A 21,765-nucleotide genomic window follows, 5' to 3' on the forward strand; every position below is an offset into this window, starting at 1 on the left:
GGATGGGGGGGGTTGAAATTTACATTAAGCTCCAGTATCAAAGAAAATTTTTACAAGATGATGTATCATTGGTATATGACTCCTGAAAAATTGGCTAGAATATATATGGGTGTCAGGGCTTGCAGCGGCCGCCGCTGGGCGGGGCGCTGGGCGGTCTGCCCCTGACATCAAAGGGGGGCCAGGGATTCTACAGGACCCTGCTCTGTGGAAGGAGGGGCAGTATACATCACCCAGACTCCCTCTCAGTCCACTTGCTGGCCTGCTCAATCTGTGCCACTCACTCTCTTTGGCCTCTGCCATCTCCTCCTCCTCCATCCACTCTCCTCGCCTTTGCTCTCGCACTGCTCTGCTTCCGCTTCCACACCATCACTCCTTACTCACACCCACCACCTCAGAGCTCTTCCTAGCCACCTTATATAGGGTTTCCTTTCCCCGCCCCGCCCTCCTTCTAGGCTTGTTCCCTCTCCTGACTTGGCCCAGCTGTGCCTTCCCTCAGGTGTTTCCCTCCTACCACTAATCCCTTCTTGGCTTCCTTGCCTTGCTGGCAGGGTGGGGTTGAATGCAAGCCATCCCCAGCTGTCTCCTTGGCCTTGCTCACGAGGAGGTGCCCCAGTAGGCCTTTGAATTGCTGAGCTTGCCTGGCCTTGCTCATGAGGCGCTGCCCCAGCTGGCTTCCATGCTGCTGAGCTTGCCTGGCCTTGCTCATGAGGAATTTCCCTGGCCAGCCTCTGGGCTGCCTGCTCCTTGATGCTGGGTGGGGCTGCCCATCTCTTCCCCCAGAATGCCTGTGGCAGCTCCACCTGGGGGGGGGGCTTGGCTCCTAGCAACTCCTGAGCCAGGCTGCTGTCCTCTAGCCCTCTGAGGCTTTGGCCTTTCGCCCCTTCCCCCTGGAGTGGGCAGGTTCTGGACCTGGTTGCTGGCTGGGGTGGTAGGGCCACTGCCTCCCGGTTGCCTCCCACTGCTCCCTCCTGGCAAGTCTGGGGGCTGGGACCCAGACACCGGACATGGGTGCTTCAAATGTATGTTGGAAATGTGCTAAACAAGAAGGGACATTTTTTTCATATGTGGTGGACATGTAAGAAAGCAAAGAGTTTCTGGTTGCAGATACACTCATCAATTCAGAAGATTCTGAAGATTAAAATTCAGTTGAAACCAGAGACTTTTCTGTTGGGAATAATGGACAGCCAGTTGGAAAAAAGCTTTGGAACTTTGTTTTTATACTTTATTACGGCAGCAAGAGTACTTTAAGCATAAAAGTGGAAAACTCCAACATTGCCTACAGTGGAGGATTGGTGGATAAGTTTTGGAGTTTGTGTCAATGGCAAAACTTATTTCATTGATTAGAGAAAGGACATTAGTTAACTTCTTGACTCAATGGAAACCGTTTATAGACTTTTTACATGAAATGGATGACATCTGGATTTATGGATTAAGAAACATGGACAATAGAAAAAAGAGGGCTCTTATGATTAACTTAGAATAAGTGGGACTCTAGAAATGATATATACTTGTTGTGGAGATAATTGGAACTCAACTTGTAGTGTAATTTTAGGGTTTTTTTAAAAAAAAATTATTTATATATTGTGTGTCTTCTGTTTAGAATGTTTGATTTTTCTTATTCTTTATGTTTATTGTTTATAGTTTAAATAAAGAAAATTCTACAGTGAAACGAACCAGTTAGTCAGTCTGTTCACATTTCTTCCCTTCACACATTACCAGAATGGTGTAGGAAACATCCACGCTGCAGCAAGCTCACATACTGTCCATGTTTGTAGATTAATGGACAATAGCAAGAAAACTCAGGAAAGCTAGATCTTTTGCATCGCAGATTTATTGATTGCTAGTAGCCATAATAGCTAAATGAAACATTCATATTCAGAGGCAGCACCAGATGCTGCAGCCAAAAACAGGGAGGGCATCTGTTGCCTTCATGAGCCAGAGGCATCTGGCTGGCCACATGTAAGCACAGAAAAAGACAGGCCTTTGATCTGATCCAACAGAGTTGTTCCTGCGTTCATAATGATGCAGAATAAAGCATGGATTTTCACTATTTTTTTTTTACTTCAGTGCATCTCTCAAACAAATCTTGCAAAAATCTAATGACAGATGAAAGTCTAATGTACATTCTAATATACCTCTATCATGTCAAAGACAGTGATTTCCTATATGAATAGAAGGCATAATATTCCCCACTATGCACATAGACAGATAATAGAAGGGCTCATTACTGATAGATACTTATGGATATTTTACCTGCTTTCAATGACAGGTTATCTGTAAGCTTCATAAGAAATAGCTAAAATTGGCCCCCAAGGATGATTTTAGATTTCTACATAGTGCAAGTATATGTAACTTCACCATAAAGAAAAGGCATGTCCTAATCAGAGAAATACCCCAAATTCGTGAATGTTAGTTCTTTTATACTGATCACTGGACATAAAATTGCATCTGGGGCTCCACATTCCTGTTTCACAAGGCATAAAAATGACCAAAGCACTGAAAGAAATAAAATCCAAAATTAGCAGCTGTTTCAGACTTCAGATTTCAGGTACCAATGTACATTTTAGCATTAGATAAGCAGATACATTGGCCACTTTCATAACCCAAGAGCCAAGTACAGGGTCACTAATGGCAAGGACTACACGTACTGTTTTGCATGGAAAGATGCTAAAAGCTTTTGCATTATTTATGCATTTGCTCTGTGTGTGCTACTTGGAACTTTGTTTCGATTGGCTGTCTCCCATGATTTTATTCTGAAGCAGACTCCCTACAGAACGTATAGCACATGCTGTAAAATCATAGTGAGTGGTGGCATATGCTACAGAGGAGGGAAGAGAGGGCACATATACTCCACTGTTTGACAGATAAAGCAAGTTTATTTAACTCTGGCTTCCCTGGTGTGCTGCAGTGCAACTTCTACTACTTATAGCAAATTATTTTTTCCCCTACCTATTATCTAAAAAATCCCCAAACATTGGCAGGTTTAAACACACACACACCCGCCCGTGTGTCGCCTGGAGCTTTAACTAGCTTAGCCTGTATTTCAGGCTTGATTTCTGTCAGTAAAAGATGGGGTGGGAAGAGTCCTTTCTAGAGCTCTTTTGGCCTCTGAGGGAGGACTCATCAAAACAAGCAACCCACCCAGGCCTGGCTGCTTGCTGCTCTTCAACAGCAGTCTCCTTGTGAACAGGACTATGACTTAGGAGCTACAGTGTTCCAAACAACCAAAGATGACAACATGCTTGCCCCATCTATAGAAGACAAGCAATTCCTAATGTAATGTAAAGGGAACTTTGGCAAGACGACTCTGGGAGTTGGATCACCTCACTTCCTTTCCGCATGCCTAGACAGCAACTACCCAACAACTATGAACAAGCCTTATCTTGACTCAACACCTTGCGCAGAATTCTGGCAAGAAAGCCCAAGATGAAGGTCTGTTTCGTGGAATTCATGGACAAGATGCTGCAGAAATTGCGCCTCCACTACGAGAGGGAGAAGAATGTTGGTACCTGCCATTCTTCAGAGTGTACCATCCACAAAAGCCCGGCCAGATCAGAGTGGCCTTCATTCCTGTGCCCATTACCTGGGCTTCTCACTGAACAAGGCCCTCCTAACTGGACCGAGCCTGACCAACAGCCTACTTGGTGTATTCATCCGCTTTAGGAAAGAAGCTGTAGCTGTCATGGCAGTATCCAGCAGATGTTCTACTCCTTCCTCATCAGAGAGGACCACCACAACTACCTGCGATTCTTATGGTTCAGCGATGAGCACCACAGCCAGACCATCACAGAATATCGCATGACAGTCCATGTGTTTGGTAACGGACCGTCCCCAGCAACCACTAACTATGGGTTGCATCAAACTGCACGCATAGGAGAAGGGACGCAAGGTGATTTGTAGAACAGGACTTCTATGTGGATGATGGACTGAAGTCCTTGCCCACTCCAGAAGAAGCCATGGACCTACTAAAGAGAACGCAACAAATGTTGGCTGCAGCCAATCTCAGGCTGCACAAAATTGCATCCAACAGCGCGAAGGTGTTGGAGGCATTTGCTCTAGAAGACCATGCCCAGGGATTACAGGATCTAGACTTGGGTGGCGACACTCCCCTCCTCCAACACAGCATTGGATTGAGTTGGGACCTGAAGAAGGACACCTTGGCCTTCCGAGCACCAGCCCAAGAGAAACAGTTCACACGATGAGGAGTCCTGTCAGCAGTGAACAGCCTATTCGATCCCTTGGGGTCTGCTGCACCAGTGACCATCCAAGGGAAACATCTCTTACATACTCTCTCCCTAGGTACCAAGGACTGGGATGAGACTCTTCCCCCTGACCGAAGAAAGGAATGGGAGGCCTGGAGAGACTTGCTCAGCTGCCTGCAAGCCATCCACATACCACGCACCTATGTACCAGTCTCACCTGCCACCACCTCACACAGAGAGTTGCACATTCTCTCAGATGCGTCAACGAAGGCTATTGCAGCCATAGCATATCTACAGGTTGTTGGCGGGGAGAACCATGTCCATGTGGGTTTCGTCCTGGGAAAGGCGAAGCTAGCCCCACAACAGGGACACACCATCCCACGCTTGGAACTGTGCGGTGCTGTGCTTGCTGTAGAGCTTGCAGAAACGATAGAGAGAGAAATGGACCTTATGTTTGATAATACTACCTTTTACACAGACAGCAAAGTAGTACTCGGGTACATACACAATCAAAACCGTCGGTTCTACGTGTATGTTAGCAACCAAGTAGAATGCATCCAGCGATTCTCACGCCCTGACCATGGCGACATGTCTCTATGGATCAGAATCCGGAAGACCACACAACACGGTCTATCCCTGTCTCTTAGCTGGCTGAATCCTCCTGGCTAAAGGGACCTGACTTCCTCCTGCATCCAGACAACTCATTACGATGCAAGAAGGAACACTATGAGCTCCTAGACCCAGACCATGATAATGATGTTCAGCCTCAAGTCACCTGCATGAAAGTGGAGATAAAGACCAGCCGCTACCTGGAAGCACAGCGATTCAAACACTTCTCCAAATGGACGCCACTTCTTCTAGGGGTGGCATGCCTTATTCACTTCGCTCGTTACCGGAACAAAGAGCTGACCTCACCAGAAGTGCAATGCAGGGCGGAAATCCTGATCCTCCAGAGCGTACAACATGAGTTCTACCTGGAAGAACTTGAGAATACCAAAAGGGAGTTACCTATACCCAAGAAGAGCACGCTACTCAAGTTGAACCCTTACCTCAATGATGATGACCTGCTTCGGGTAGAAAGATGCCTAAAAGCGGCCGATATGGCCCCAACAGTAGCAAATCCAATCATCCTTCCAGCTCGACATCACGTGACTGTCCGCTTGGTATGACACCACCACGAGCAGGTCCGTCACCAAGGACAACACTTCACAGAAGGAGCCATCAGAGCAACAGGTTTATGGATCGTAGGAGCAAAGATATGCATTGCTGCAGTTCTACAAGCCTGTGTAAATGTCGGAAGCTCAAGGGTCCCCATCAATAACAGAAGATGGCTGACCTGCCACCAGATCGACTCACTACCAAGCCCCCTTTCACCAACGTTGGATTTGACATGTTTGGACTCGGGAACGTTGAGACGTGCAAAACCAGAGGAGAACAGGCCAAAAGCAAACGGTGGGCAGTGCTTTTCACGTGTTTGAGCATCCGAGCCATGCATATAGAAGTGATCAAGTCCATGGATACCTCCAGCTTCATAAATGCCCTCAGAAGATTCCTCGCCATTCGGGGACCTGTCAAGCTATTGAGGTCTGACTGCGGCATGAACTTCATCAGTGCCTGCAAGGAGCTGGGAATCAATGGAAGCACAGACCTTGACCCGACACTCAGCAGTTACCTAAGTGATCAGAATTGTAAGTGGATCTTTAATCCACCCCACGCCTCTCACATGGGAGGAGTGTGGGAACGCATGATTGGCATTGCATGCAGAATACTGGACTCTATGCTGGTGGGAAAACCTTTTCTCACTCATGAGACTTTGACTACCCTCCTGGCAGAAGTGTCTGCCATTATCAATGCCAGACCTTTGGTTCCAGTATCCTCTGATCCTGAGAACCCAACCATTTTAACACCAGCCACCTTGCTGACGCAGAAGACAGGTGCATGGCCTGCACCTCAAGGAGACTTAGTCTCCAAGGATATGTTCAAGCAGCAATGGAGGCAGTAAATAAATGAAATAAATTAAGAAATATACATGGATATGGAGGAGGGGGGCAAATAAATGGTAAGTTGTTTAGTACATTTGAAGTAGGGGTGCCAAGTCCCCTCATCCTCCGGCAGGAGGTGGGAGATCCTGAACTCATCTTCCTTATGGTGCTTGTGAGCATGCTCCCAGGTTGCATGATGATGTTACTTCTCAGAAATGCTGTCATCATGCTGCCCTTAGCAGTGCTCCCGCACTCTGCAGTGGGCCAAATTGAGCACATTGGGGGCTGAAATCAGCTTGCCGTAGAGCACAGGAGTGCTGCTTGGGCAGCACGACATTGTTGTACAGGAACCTGGAGTACTCCCATGCTTCACAGTGGGCCAATTTTGACCCCAAACAGGCCCGATTTGGCCCACTGTGGAGTGCAGGAAAGCTGCCAGGAGGGCCTCAGAGAACTCCTGTGCTTCACAGCGGGCCAATTTAGGCTCCAAACAGGCCCAATTTGGCCAGTTGGGGGCCCAAATTGGCCCATTGCGGAGCATGACAGTGTGTTGTGCTGCCCAGAAGTGCACTCCGGGAGGTGCATTCCCTGACTTTTCTCCCTGCTGGCCAGGTAATCAGTAGCAGTGGGTGGAGGGTGAGAGCGAGGGATCCCCTGCCTTGAGCAGAGGACTGGTAACCCTAGTTGGAAGGAGAGAAGGATGTAGAGAAAGGTAAGCACATGGAGGCTGCCAGGAGGAGGAAAAGTGGAAAGAGTGTGGGAAGGGGATGCAGGGAAAAGTGAAGTACCCTCAGCAAGTCCTTGCAGTTTCCCCATCATGTAACTGAGCCATAGGGGAGAGGCTTCTGGGGGGTAAAGACAGGGGGACAAACAAAGGAGGGTGAAAAGAAGAGAAGGAAACAGGAAAACAAAGAGAAACTATAGGGGGCAGAGAAGGGAATGAGGACATGGAGGTAGGGAAAATGTGATGTGTTTTCTATCACTGAACTGTGGTTCATCCCTTAACAGTACAGATCAGAACTGTGTAGTCTGTTATCTCCAAATTGATTAATCTGAAAGTCTAAACTCTTGGTGCAGTTTCTTAAAGACATGAGGCCAAGAACAAAAAATTAGAAAGATTTAAAAATGGGAATTTTTATTCATTGCTCAGTTTTTGGAAATAGTATAATTTAGATTTTGATTCAAAAGCTTTCTTGATAAGCAGAAAAATTCAGAGTTGTGCACATCTGTGCTTAGATCAAAATAAAGGTTCATGTAACTCCATGGTTGGGGTATGCATGAACTATCCCTGGCATAAGAAGCCACAGAACTCCCTGCATGTGCAAGCTTCCTTGCCAAACATTGCTTAAAAGTGTGAAAATAGGCAGTATGAGGCAATCATGGGCCCTGTTTTTCAAGCTGTCACTGCTGAAATAACTTTTAACTATTCCAAAAATCTTTTAGAATTAACTGTTCAACAGAGATGTTTTCCACCTATTAGGAATGTAGTTTCATCTAATAATAAATGAAAAATTAAATTAATTATATAAAACAATGAAAACAAACAGGAACACTTATTATTTTTTTATATTTATTCTTCTGATACCTTCCTTTCTGGTTTAGAGATCCAGTTATGTTCAGATTCATAGGACAAAGGGAGAGTCAGAAGAGAAAGAAACAAACTTAATCATATAGATTTTGCAACAAAATATTTTTACTGATCTTTCTTTCTATAGTGCTTTATCAGTCATTACTGGTACTAGAACTGCCAGGGCAGTATCACTCTGTGTTAATTTTGTGTTCTTTGAGATGGAATGTTTCCAGATTATTTCTGGTGCTTTGAAAACTGTATGGTAGGTACTTAGTATATGAACTGACCTGCATAACAGAAAAGAGTTTAATTGATTTGTTACTTTTTGCTCATATGTTAAAGAGTATCTCTACAGCTATTGTTTTTCCCTTACCTCTGTAAATTATATTGCTTTCCTGTGACTAGCCCAACATCACTACTGAGGTTTTTTTTTTTAATGGCTGAGAGAATTCTGAACCCAAGTCTCCCTAGTGCACTGCTGACTCTGTAACCACTAAAACGCAATAAGCTGGTTGCTACCCCTGCCCTGTTGTTTTTCTGGTGCTGCCTGCTCTGTTGTTTTTCTGATGTTGTGAAATATTTGTCTCTTTGTCCACTGGACAACTCTAGCAAGACTTCTTGACAGTTTTGTAGCGGTTCTCTCAGACTGCCAAGCATTTAGACTCAAAATGGTAACTATCCAGAAAGGCAGATCCAGAGATCATAACCCTAAGTCCCTGGAATAGTCAAAATTCCTGTTCTGCCACATCAGCTGCCTTTTTGTAGCATCTGCATTTTCTGGTTTGCCAAATGCCTCTCTCTCTTTCACTCTGCAATACTGCCTGCCTTCTCGGGTTATAAATATCTGTCTCTATTCACTCTTATTGGTTATAAAATTTTGACCTTTTCTCCTTCCCATCCAAAATTTGCCAGGGAAGATACCTTCTATATTGAATTTTAAAAAAAAGATCTGGAAATATATTTTTCATTGAAACCATAGGCAAACTACACAAAAATTCAATAACAAGTATTGAAAAATTTAAAAAAGCATTAAAAATATCACAACATACTGACAATCACACTGTCATAGAAACCCCAAAAATATACCTTAGTTAAACCTGGTGAATCTCATGGCATCATTAAAAGCCCCCTGATGCAATAAAATATGGGACTAAATAAAAGTGAAACAAGATGATAATGACATATATGATCTATAGCATCTGTGCTTTCCTTTCAAACTGCATCTAAATTAAGGCTAATGACTCCCTTAGTGGCCTCCATTGTGCAGATACAGTGTAAATATGAGGGAGGTAGACAGGAAAGTAGTTCTGTGCAACTACAGACATTGAGAGAAGTAACTCTTTTCTAAGCAACCTTCTATCTCCACTGTATTATTCATTTATACATTCAGGTATGTACAAATGGAACACAATAAAATTAAGTAAACATTATTAATACATTAGGAATAATCTCTATGTTAACTAATTCCATATTACAGCTGGGATGGGGATGGTTGACCATGGAAAGGCCACTTTCAATGCCACTGTTTCACTAGCGTAGTGGTTAAGTAGTTGGGTTGATGCAGCCCTTCACTAAAGCCATGAATTCTTCAGGTGGCCTTGGGTAAGCCACTCCTCTCAGCCCCAGCTCCCAACTGTATTGTGGGGATAATAACAACACTGACATTGTACACCACTCTGAGTGGATACTAATCTGCTCAGAAGAGCAGTATACAAATCAACTGTTGTTATTATTATGTCTTCTCCACGTTTTACACCTGAGCAAGCTTGGAAAGACTGCCTGTGAAAGGATGCTGCAGATCCAAGGATTTCCATTCCCAGGAATAGATTTTACTTGAACTTTATCTTAATATACTGGTAATAGCTATATTTCTCACTTGGCTGTTACACACCAGTGACTGATAATGCATTGTAAGAATAAAATGAAATGTGGATTTGTCATTATTCTCACGCTTTGTCATCATTCACACAACTTGCAGGAAATCATATGGATCTGCAATTTATTGCTACAATCTTGTAATTTAAAGAACACTTGAGTTCTTGTAAAGATGGAAAAGAATAAAGAAGTGATTTGTTCATTTTGGGTTGTAGCTGATCCAGGAACTGTCTTCAGATACTCTGCGTTCTCAAAATCAAATGTTATTGAAATCCATGTTGTCACTAAAGGCTATGCTACTGCTCTCTTTAATAGGCTTTGCTACCAGTTATAGAACAAAAGAGTACTTTCCCAAAGTCTTCAAGTATTTGTATAGGGTTTTTGAGCTATCATTTAAGGATTTATACCCTGTTTTTCCAAACCTTGCTTGTTTGTTGTAATGAAGAGCCTGCTTCCACAATCAGGATTCAGAAGTTACCTTAGGGTTAGTAACCAATATCTATGCAAATAAGGAATCCAAGAGTTTTTTAGTTTTGCCTTATGTTTATTGTCTTGGATGTACTTAGAAAGAGTAAATGCTTCAAAGATGTCTTTGCATACCTTTATTACAATGCATTGTAATAAGTCTAAAAAGGATCATGGCTGGCTGCTCTGCGAGTATGTAGTGGATATTATGCTCTATTGTGGAGGGAATGGATGTACTAAGGTTTGCTCAGAGACAGAAAACCATCCATAGCATTCCAACAGCAAGAGAAAGCTGATATAAGTTCCCGGGTATCCCTCAGAAGCTTTTTTAGGAACAGGGTAATTATTTATGGACTAGCCAGGGACTGGTGGATGATTCTAATTTCTATTCCCATTCCAAAAGAGGGAACTGGGATGGAAGGATGAAGAGGATCAGAAATGTGGGAATTAGCGCATCAGGTACAGAATAAAATCCCATCCTAAACTAATCCATTTTTTGCCTTCACTAGTTAGACAATGGAGGCATTAAGTTGGCTACATGAGCCCCAGAACCAATAATATTCTGGGAGTGATGCATTAGCTAGATACATGAACCAGGTTATACATATTCTATATACATATTCTATATACTAAGGATATATATACATAAGGGATGAAGCGCCTGGATGCTATTAACACAGAGATACATTATGAAATACAGGTAGCTAGTAGGAAGGCTTTTTAATTATGCCTCTAAGATTGATTCAGTAAGTAAATTTTAAATATAGCTAATTGCTGAAATATGTAGCCTTTTAATGTTTGTTTTTATATGGCGTGTGCCTCGCTGATGTTCAATCATTTGTAATTTTGAATTGGTATCCAGAAAGTGATGGCTAATAAACTCACAATTCTGTTATATTCACCGAAGTGCCAGGATGAAGAAGGATGTATACCTGTTTGATAAATGTCAGCACAAACTGTATCCTAAAAGCTAACCTAGTGCTAGAAACTAGGTGTGCCTCAGATAAATACAGCCATCAAAACTCAAGGACAGATATATACGGCAACATCAACGATGTAAGCAATAAGAGCATTAAGGCTTTGTCAATGTGAAGGATATAGCACAGATAAAGAGAAAGGACTCTTTCAGTTAGAGTTGCCCTGCAGTGCCCCTCCCTCCAGGGACCACAGCCAGCAAAAATTGTCTGCCTTCAGTATACAGTCTTAATTTATGAGAATAGTCAGCTTTATGGGCTTCCACAATTTGTATGGCTTTTAAAAAAAGGTTCAGGGACTGCATTTTCTGCATCTAGTATCTATAAGCTCCTGTCACATGTGTTAAACTGGTCAGAACTTATGAGATAAAATATCTTTCATAGCTAAAAGTAGCACATGAATAGGATTTGCATTGTTCTTTGATAAAGAATCCCAGGTGTTTTCCACTCAAAGACAGGCTTGTGTAATTTTCCCATTGCTACTTTGGCTGCCAATACACTGCAGTGGCAATAGGGCTTTCACATTGCAGGTTTCCCTTTAGTTTCCCTATCCCAATCACATGACAGCAGCCATACCCTCCCACCCCAACCACCAAGGTTTTTTTTTTAAAAAAAATCATCAGTTGATGGTAATTACATAATTAAAATGATAAAATGTGTGTATAATGTTCTCTGAATCCCCAACCGAGAATTTGGAAATCCTGCTATCATAATGACATAACAATATTCAATTGCCTTTAAAAAAACACGCTGCCCTGTGATAGGGGGAGGAAATGGCCACTGCAGGGACAGGAGCAGGAAAATGGCTGCTGTGTGTTCAGGGCTAGGAAAATCTAAGCTTTCCCATTTGTACAGCAGACATGCAGATTTTGCTGCAATCTTTCCTAAAACTTTACAGCAAAGCAGGTTTGGGAAAGGTCAGAGAAAAGCTGGCAAAATTCTGGGAGGTACATGAATGTGCCATGACACTATGAGGAAGCAGGAAAACCCCCACTTCCCAATGCTTTTAAATGCTGCGGGGATTTAAATTGGAGGCTTGTCCTGGCTGCTTAAGCCTCCTTTGCTGTGTAGCCTCATGGCTTCCCTCTCTCTGGGGCTGGCTGTGACCTGGTTATTAGGGGACCTACTCCTACCTGTCCTCTCAAAACCCCCAAGTTTCAGGGAGATTGTACTTCGAGGGGCTATGTTATGGCCCCCAAAAGAAGGTGCCCTTATCCACCTCCAATCTCCATTATTCCCTATTGGGAAAACTAGGGGGGGGGGCTTTCTAGGTGGCAGGGGACCTACTCCTACTCCATAGCCACCACAGGCACATTACCATCTACAGCACGGATAGCCCAACCAAACTGGTTATTACTGGTGATTCTCTGGCTGTGACCTGCTGCTAATCATTCTCCTGCTGGACCTGATTGACTGCACCTGGAGACTGCATTGAGAGTCACTAGACTCACAAGGTTTTTTTTTTTCTCTTTGGGGGTAGGCATCAATAAATAAACACATCTGTCTTGGTGTATTGAGGGAAGGGGAAATGATTAGTTTTCATTTTAAGTCTTCTGTTTGATTTTTGCTGCTTGCTTGCTGAATTGCTTTGCTGTGTGATGGTGCATTGTTTGGCTTGTTTTGTGTGCTCTACTTAGCTTTCACTTATTTTTAAGTGAAGTAAGTTTTTTTAAACTAACTTATTGTTAGTTTTCTGTTTTTGTTGTTGTTGGTTGGGGCTGGTGTTGTTTGTTGTAGGACTACCAAGTAATGTCTGGGCTATGTACTTTTGATAGGGCTACCAAGTGGAATTTGTGTACTTTTTAAAGTGTGATTCTCTGATGTGAAAGTTGATCCTCATAGGGAACAATGGAGAGTGGCTCTGCTCTGGAAGTGCAGAGGGTTTTGGAGGCATGTGTGTTTGGTTCCGTTGGGCTTTCCCAGGGATGATCTTGCATTCAAAAGTGTGCCTCGGCTGTGGGATCCCTGCTCTGTGCATTGTTCTCATCATAGAGAACAATGGGGAGTGGGTGGCCAGGCTGCTCTGGGGGTGCTGGGCTTTTAAGGGGACTTCAGTTTGGTGCTGTTGAGCTGTCTGGGGTGTAGGTAAGTGGGAATATGCCTGTGGCCATGGATGCCACAATCCATGTGTTTCTGTTGTGGGAGTGTGGTTTTTCCCACAATAGAAATGGGTCGGCTGGGGTCACCTTCTTTGGGGGGGCATAAAATGGCTCCCAGGGTCCAATATCCCTGATACTTGGATGGTCTTGAGAGGACAGGTAGGAGCAGGTCCCCTGCCAATTAGGTGCATTTTCCTTGCAAAATGCCACCCCCAGCCCCCTATTTAGCTCCCCTAGAAAGCTCCTTGGTTAGCTTCCCTAGTTTTTCCCATAGGGAATGAGATTGGAGGTGGATAGGGGCACCTTCTTTGGGGGGGCTACAAAATGGCCCCTCAAAGTCCAATCTCCCTAAAACTTGGGAAGTCTTGAGAGGACAGGTAGGAGTAGGTCCCCTATTAATTTGGTGCATTTTGCTTGCAAGATGCTACACCCAGCCACCTAGAAAGCCTCCTTGGTTTTTCCCACAGGGAGTAATACAGATTGGAGGTGAGTAGAGGCACCTTCCTTGGGGGAGGGGCATTTTGTTCTAGAGGTCAGTAAAGCAAAGTGGGGCGTGTTTTCAGTGGGAAAGGGAAATGAATGGAATCACTCCTCCCTCTTCTCAAGGATCAAATGGTAGGATATAAGCCAGTACCACTTGCCCTGGGATGACAGGTAAGCAAGAAATGGGTCTAATGTCTCCAGTCTCAACAATCTTCTGGCTTCAATCTTCATAATTTTGGCTCCTTCTTTAAGGGCATTTATCAATAAATAAAAGGTTATTCCAGGTTACACATCATTACTATGGAAATAATGTATACATCAGTCATAAATGTCGTTGTAGGGATTATCTATGTAAGAAAGAGTAACATTAAACTATGTACAGAAAAATCATTAATGTTCTATTTTATGATTTTGATAATTTTTAATTGCTTTGGATTAGATGAAAACTGTGTATCAAAGAAGCCCATTTTATGTCATTCAAGCATATCTATGAAAGCCATAAGCGTTATAAAGAAATAGATTTCATTCTGCGGCAGTATCATCAACACACACAAATATTATAGTTTTAGTATGAAAATGTACCTTAGTTGTATTAATTGCAAAATTTGAAGCATGTTTTTAAGTGTAGCAGTAAATATTTCACTACTTTAACAGTTGCATCATAACCATTCCAACCAAAGTTTGTTTGCAAGGTCTGGATGCATGATACTGTATTCAAGGTATCACAACTACTTCTTCCATTTTTAAATAACTTGTAAATTCAGTTTACCTTGCTGACTGACTGCACTACAGTGATCAGATTTTTTTCACTTAGATCTGCCAGAACTGTTTCCTTTTACAGACCATTAGTGGGAAAGGACAGCAAAAGCTTTGCGACTACTTCTAAACTTCTATGCTCGGAACATTGCATTAAGCCACACATTAATCAGACTTAGTTCAGGTCAGATAACACTATTTTTACATACTTTGCCTCAACTCCCTTTCCCCCCATCCATTCACTTTTTTTTCTTATGGGCCTGGGGGTGGGGGGACTTTCCCAAGAATTTTGATCAACTTCAACAATTATAATGAAGAATAACTAGAAGTGTTAGTAACTGAGCAGCATTTTCATTAATGCATTTCATGCTTTCCCTTTTCACATACAAGAAGCAAAAAGGTTAATTTCAAGTACTTTCTCAGTTTCCTAAGTATCCCATGCTAAAAAAGGTAGTTTTTTATGTCATCACTTCTCTAGCATTATTATATCTTCTGTAAGTAAATCCAGTCTATTTCCAGCTGCAGTGTAAACTCTAAATATAACCTGATGAAATATGGAAGTTTTAATGTAGGTAACATAAGAGATATTGAAAATTTCTTCATATTCAGATGAAATAACTGTGAAGCTGTTAGAATTCAAATATGCAATCTTATAGTGAAGCTGTAGTGAAACCACTGATGTCACTTTTGATAATTACTTCTGAAGCAAAAGGAATGCATTTGAATACATACAGAAAAAGCTCAAGAATGACTTGCATATTCTAATTAATTTCAAAGCTACATGAAATCTTCTGCAGCATTTTATGGTGATACTTGTCGATATTATTCCTTACAAGAAGTTTGCAAACAGAAGTCATAACTATATTTGTCTGCTTTTAGAACACAGAAAAAGAGCATATATTCCTTAAAAATATATGGAAGGTTCGCAACAACTGTGTGATAAATAAAACTGCAATTAACATTCCCTACCAAGAAATTTTTCTAAGATAAAAAAGGAGTGCTTCTTTAAAAGATTATAAAGTATGGAAAAATTAAAAACAAACATGAAGCATTGCTAATTTAACAATATATACATGATTTCTTCACTGAGAAGTTATTCTGAATACTGAGACCTCTAAAGATTAGATAAAAACATCAGAGTAAGTGTAGCAGGGATGTCAAATTAAATTGCTTATTTTGCTGTTCCATTACTTTGGTGAGAACAATGCATCCAACACCCGGTCCCATTACTGTTGGCCATGCCTTGCTATCTATCATTTCAGCTTTCTGTCACAGCTACTCTGATGTGCAATTGCTTCTGCATATGAAACAAACTGTTCTTTTAAAACTTTTTCCTTGTTGAAATACTAATCTAAATTACATAAATATCCATTATATTCAAAATAATATTGAATCACCATTTATTTTGTGCACTTATTATTTGTGGGAAAGAAAAATCAGAATTAAAACTACATTTTTCAAAAAAAGTTACTATTTAACACCACATCACCTCAGTAGAGAGACTTGGAACCAGCAATGGTTACTATATTTAAAGGAGCAACAAACATGTAACCTTTGTTGCAATAAGTCAGCATTAATTTTCCCACCACACCCCTTTCCTCTCCATGCAAATATACCTCACAGAAAGTGGATACAGCAGCATGCAGTCAACCAGTTTTACAAAGAATTTAAATATAATATTTCTTACCTTTTATAGAAACCATGGAGAGGCTGGAGACATAGAAACTGCCAGTAATCCAAGCAAAAGGCCTTTAACTTCAGCATTTTAAAATAATCCAACTGCAGCAAATGAAATCTTGTTTGTGGACTTTAATAAAAGAATATACCACTTTTAAAAGAAAAAATGGACATTACACAGAACACCCTCTTCTTTTCTAAGGAGGCAGCAGTGTAAGTATTCCCACTGTATGCAGCTCTTCATCCACATGGTACTGCACCTGCATAGTTACAGTGTACTACTTTAATACAAAGAGACAGTAGCACAAAGGCTACAAATTCATTTACTGTGTGCCTTTCCTGTCATTTAAGCTACTTTTTCCAGACTTCTTCCACATAACCAGTGTTATTACACACACAAAAATCCCATCTGCCTATTTCCAGCCATTCCAAAACTGTTTGCTAAATAATTGGTATATATTTTAGTTAGAATTCAATGAAAGGCCCCTCAGAAAGCATCCCCAGAGCTCACAAGCAAACATCCCAATCAGCTGAGTACAAATGCCCTATGATCCCAGCAGACTTAAGATCAAATCATATGGAAACTCTTTAGTTCTGTAACTAAGCTGCATAGAACTTTTTTTAAAAAGTCAGCTCCTCTGGTGTGAATCACATCTTCTCCATTGTCTGCCAGCACCTATGAAAAATGTTGATTTCCTGGGAGTGGAAGGGAGGTGGAAAGTGACAAGCACAAGTGCAGACCCCACTCACAAAATAAATTATGGTTATCTTAATCCCAACACACTTTGCCAGTTAGGTCTCTGTGAAGAAAAACTAATCATCTGAACCACATGGTGCACAGTGGGGCACGCTCCCAGCTATAAAAGCCAGCAAGATAAAGCCTCCCTGAGATAGGTTGATTCTGGTTGCTAGGGCAACAAGAACACATTGATAAAATCTAAAATGGAAGCCCGATGACAGTTTTTCATTGGTTTACAGCAATATAATGCATCTGTAACAAGGAATGCTCAAGTACTCATAGCAATCTCATCAGTGGAGAATGAATTTGGAGCTAGGCTAATTAACAGCAGGGAAAAAAAGGCAGCAGCTAGTCCTCATTTAGTTACAGTGGAAAGCCAAACCATTTTATTCTAAAGGGAGCACAGAAGCAATTAGCACAGAGGTAATTTGAGAAAAAAGGAATTTAAAAATCAGAAGCATTTTCTATTTAAATCCTTTGGGGGAAACAGGGATGATAAAGCAGCTTTCATTTGTCACCCTTTGAAACCTCAAGCCATTTGTGTCTCTTATCTTTTAAGAGAGACTAAAGAGCTCAGTTCTGCATTTTTAAAATTAATATTCTGTAGTAACTTCTCTCTGTATGAATCCCTGCTGGTTAGACTTAGACTATTTAGGGAATAAATATCAAAGTAATATTCAAAGAACATATGTTTGGGTGAGATGAATCACACTCAGAGAATCTCTAACGAGCAACTCTTCCCACTATCGAGGAAAAGTCAATACTTTGCCAACATGCCCTGGAACATTGCCTTATTTTTTAAAATGCAGATTACCGTTATTCTTTATCATTTTTATTATTTCTTTCATAGTACCACCACACAGGAAGTACAATGTGGATTTCTTATTCTTTATAATGGGTTGGAAGATTTCTGCTGATGAAAGGAGCAGGATAATTTTCAATCATTCTCTCTTGCTGCTACAAGCCTCCAAGGTCCCATTCATTTATTTTTAAAATTTCTAAACCATCTACCTAGAACCTATTTGAGGTGGCTCACAACAAAACAAAACAATAAAATAATGCTAACGTCAATAAAACAATGAAAAATCAGGCCAATGAAACATTTAAAAGTCAAACCAATACAATGCTTTAAAATCATTAGAAACACTATTAAAATGTTAAAAGTTCATGCCAATAAAATGCTCAAGCTTTGGATCCCCTGCCTGGAAGAAGCAGCAATTTGGGGGCTGTGGTGGGAGGGGAGAGACGAGGTGGTCGTCCTACTCCGCTGATGGAAATCCCTTCAATTAGCATGATTTTAAAAGGTACATTTATACAAAAATATTTTTACCAAGACAATGATAGGTTTGTCCAATGAAGCACAGGTGGTAACTTTCTAAGCAATGGGTGCTCAGAGATGAGGACTTAATCAAATCTCATCTCACTACAGAGTCAACCTTTTTCTCCCAACGCATCTTGTTAATATTAGGAACACTGTTGCCTGCTGCTTCTAAGTATACTTGTCATCTGCTCCCCACAGTCTGCATCTGCAAAAGGATCCAATAATTTTTTTAAAAAGGAATTGCAGGGTCAGTAGCAAAGAATAGGGATAGACTGGAGGTTCTTTTGCTAAGGATGCAGTCATATAAGGAGTGACAGTAAAATGAAATTAGCACACTGCATATCACAACTCCTATCCCTCTCCAATTTCTTGAGCATTCAAGTTATGGTCTGCTAACGGTGGCTCTATGTTCTGTTTGAACTCCTAAGCAATTCTGATTACCAGCCTTACAATTTACATTTCTAAATACTTTCCATTTCCATTCATCGGACCTGCATGGAGTTGCAAGGATAAATAACCAAGAAATATCTCCCTACTACATATTAAATACTTAGGAGCATGAGGAGCCCATTTCCCCATATCTTTCATGACCCATTTCTTATCACTGATTCTTGTTTGAGAGGATCCCTTTAAAAAAAATTACAAAGTAGCACTTTCCTGAATATTTAGGGACACCCCCCCCCCAATATAAAGCTACTGATTATAACAATAGTTGGGCCCTTTTGTTTACCTCACAATAAGTGCTTAAATATAAAATTACCACAGAGATTTTACAAGAAAGAAAGAAGAAACTGAGCACTAAGAGAGCACTAAGCACTAAGAGAGTTGACTGATTTCTCTACTTTCATATGGAAGATTCCTTTCTTCTTGTAAAGGAAGAAATGACACCTATAGAAACGTAGCTTTATCATAAGCACAAATCTTCACTTCCATATGAAAGTAGAGAAATCAATCAACTCTCTTAGTGCTTAGTGTACCTGACATTTGGCAGAAGGCCATGGACCAGACTATACTAATTTTTATACTAATTTTTTTACATTAACTACATGATATTATTGTTAAAGGCTCTAGTAATAAAGACCATCTGAAGAATCAGACGCTTTCTCAATAATGATGGCTAAATCCACCTTTGGATTGATGCCAAATATAAAATAAATGAAATCAGAAATTATCTATTTTTTCTGAAATTTAGAAAACCCATCCCGCTCCTAAGGGAATCATTGGAAGCCTTCTTACAAGCTCCCCAAATTCATGGTGCATACTATCAAATCCCCGGGGCTGATACCATGATGCATCCCATGGGAACCCTTACATTTGTGAACAATCAAGAACACCTGGCTCCCAGAAAGCCAGAACAGCCTGAATAAAATATCCAGGTGGGTCACTGAGAATGGCAGGATCTTCCTGGGTACTCTCAGATTAGGAGTAGCCTACCTGCCTGAATGTTCTGTAGAGTCAATTGATCATGATCTTACTTCAGCTTCTCCTTTTACATGAATAAACCTATCAAAATCTTAGCCAGAGCCTCCAGCTCTGCTCCTGACATTGTCAGTCTGAGTACATTTCACTGATATCCAAACTTCATTTTATAACCCAATCTCTATCTGACTAATCCTACCACATCTTATGGGACAATTTTAGTAGTCATTTTCAAACTCTTCAGTAAGACTTTAATTTCCGATCCTGCGTCCAGTCCCATCCCAGCAACACCACTGCCTCTCTCTTGATAAAAATTAAAGATACATATAAATTACCTCTCAGACCACAGATCATCATTCCTGGGTCTGTTGCCAATCCATCAATCCCAACCCCAAACCCAAAGTTGGCTTCCTGACCAGGCTAGAGCTACTCTTCATCACCTTTCTTCTGACTGGACTCTCATTCATCTCTTCTCTTCAGGATCATGATTGTATGTTAGCTTGTTTCCCTTCTAATTCCTCAATGTACCTCCAGCTTGCTCTACTGCCAGCTGGACTCTTCTCCAAGGTTTTTCCCAAATAAGCAAATGAGTGCATTTGCTAGTATACTTGCGTTAAGGTTTTATTGATTTATTGTATTACGGCTTTGCAATACTGGCTCATATTGCTATTCTTACAATTCCATTTCTATCCTATATCTTGTCAGGGGAATAAAGGCTTTTCTTATTCTTCTTTGCTTGTACTTTAGAGAGCTGTCCCAAGTTGGGAGCCTGGTATACACTAGACAGTTCAGCCCTGATAATTTAATTGCCCTTGGCGGCCTATGTTAGCTTTTACAGTGGCTAGTGTCGAATTAGGATCTGCAAGACCCAAATTCAAAACCCTGTTCCACCACAGAAGCTCACTAGGTGACCTTGGGCCAGTCACACTCTCTCAGTCTAACCTGAGTTGTTGTGAGGATAAAACGGAAGCAAGAAGAATGATGTAAGCTGCTTTGTGTCTTCGACAGGAAGAAAGGTGGGGTAAAAATTAAGGAAATAAATGCAGAAAATAAAGTGCAGAAAAGTGGGATTATGGAAAGGTTTGCTGGTGCCATGTAGAACCAGATGTGGCCAAAAGCCATCCAGCACCTGCCTGTTTTGAAGGCTACTGGCCTCCTGTCCTGGCCAATGTTTCTGCTGCTTGGAGGGCATGTCTTGTTTAGTTCCCAGAGCAGAGTCATCACCTAGATTCATTTCTGAGCAGGCATTGAATTGCCTATGCCAAACTATCAAGGTGCTGACAATGGAGAAACTCGGTGGGTGGAGGGAGGAGGGGGATAGGAAAAAGTCCTAGACTGGGACTGGGCAGAACATACAGAAATGCTTGTAATGTAATGGAGATGGGAAATGGAGATAGAAAATCGATTTCCTGGTCTTATTTATATTTTAATATAAATCCTGCTTGCCTTACTCCCCCAACATTGAAGCTGGAATGTCTCCTTCATCTCTTACACTTCCCTTCAAGACCATTTCTAGGCACTTTTTGCATTGTTCTTGTCTTCTTGCTGGTAGAATTTTCTTTATTTAAACTATAAACCATAGCTATAAACTATAAACATAGAGAATAAGAAAAAATACAACATTCTAAACACAAGACACACTGACAATACATATATCTATCTTTGTTCTTGTCTTCTTATGCTCTAGCAGGTCTTCTCCCCACTGACTTTGTAGTTGCAGAAGCTGTGATGGGTGGAGTTGGTTGCTCTACTGGAAGGAAGAGGATGTGGAAATTGGTATCCTAATGTTAGGTTCCAGCTTCACTCTCTCCCTACCACTGCTTCCAACATCCAAGTGAAAAACAGTTACCACGGGGTGTGTTTGCAGATGTGTGTTCGCCAGACATATGGATAGCACTTTTTCTTATGGATTCCTAATTGTGTTAAATTTAACACTGTAATACAGGTGACCTTCCACAACTGCCATTATAGAAGGTTGTTAATCAACTAATAAGATATACTAAGTTCTGCTGAAATGATAAACATGCTATAAATTGAGATTTTGTCTTGTCATACAAGTAATTCTGAAACAAGATATGTGCACATAGCTTAAATCTGCAGAAGTATACAAATCTATCTTAAAAGGGTGGAAACATGAGCCAATGGAAAGTTAATCTAAAGACATTGGCCAGGGTATATTATGGTAATAAGCTACTGATGAGCA

The sequence above is a fragment of the Eublepharis macularius genome, chromosome 4 (assembly GCF_028583425.1).
Source record: "Eublepharis macularius isolate TG4126 chromosome 4, MPM_Emac_v1.0, whole genome shotgun sequence".
Taxonomy (NCBI): Eukaryota; Metazoa; Chordata; class Lepidosauria; order Squamata; family Eublepharidae; genus Eublepharis; species Eublepharis macularius.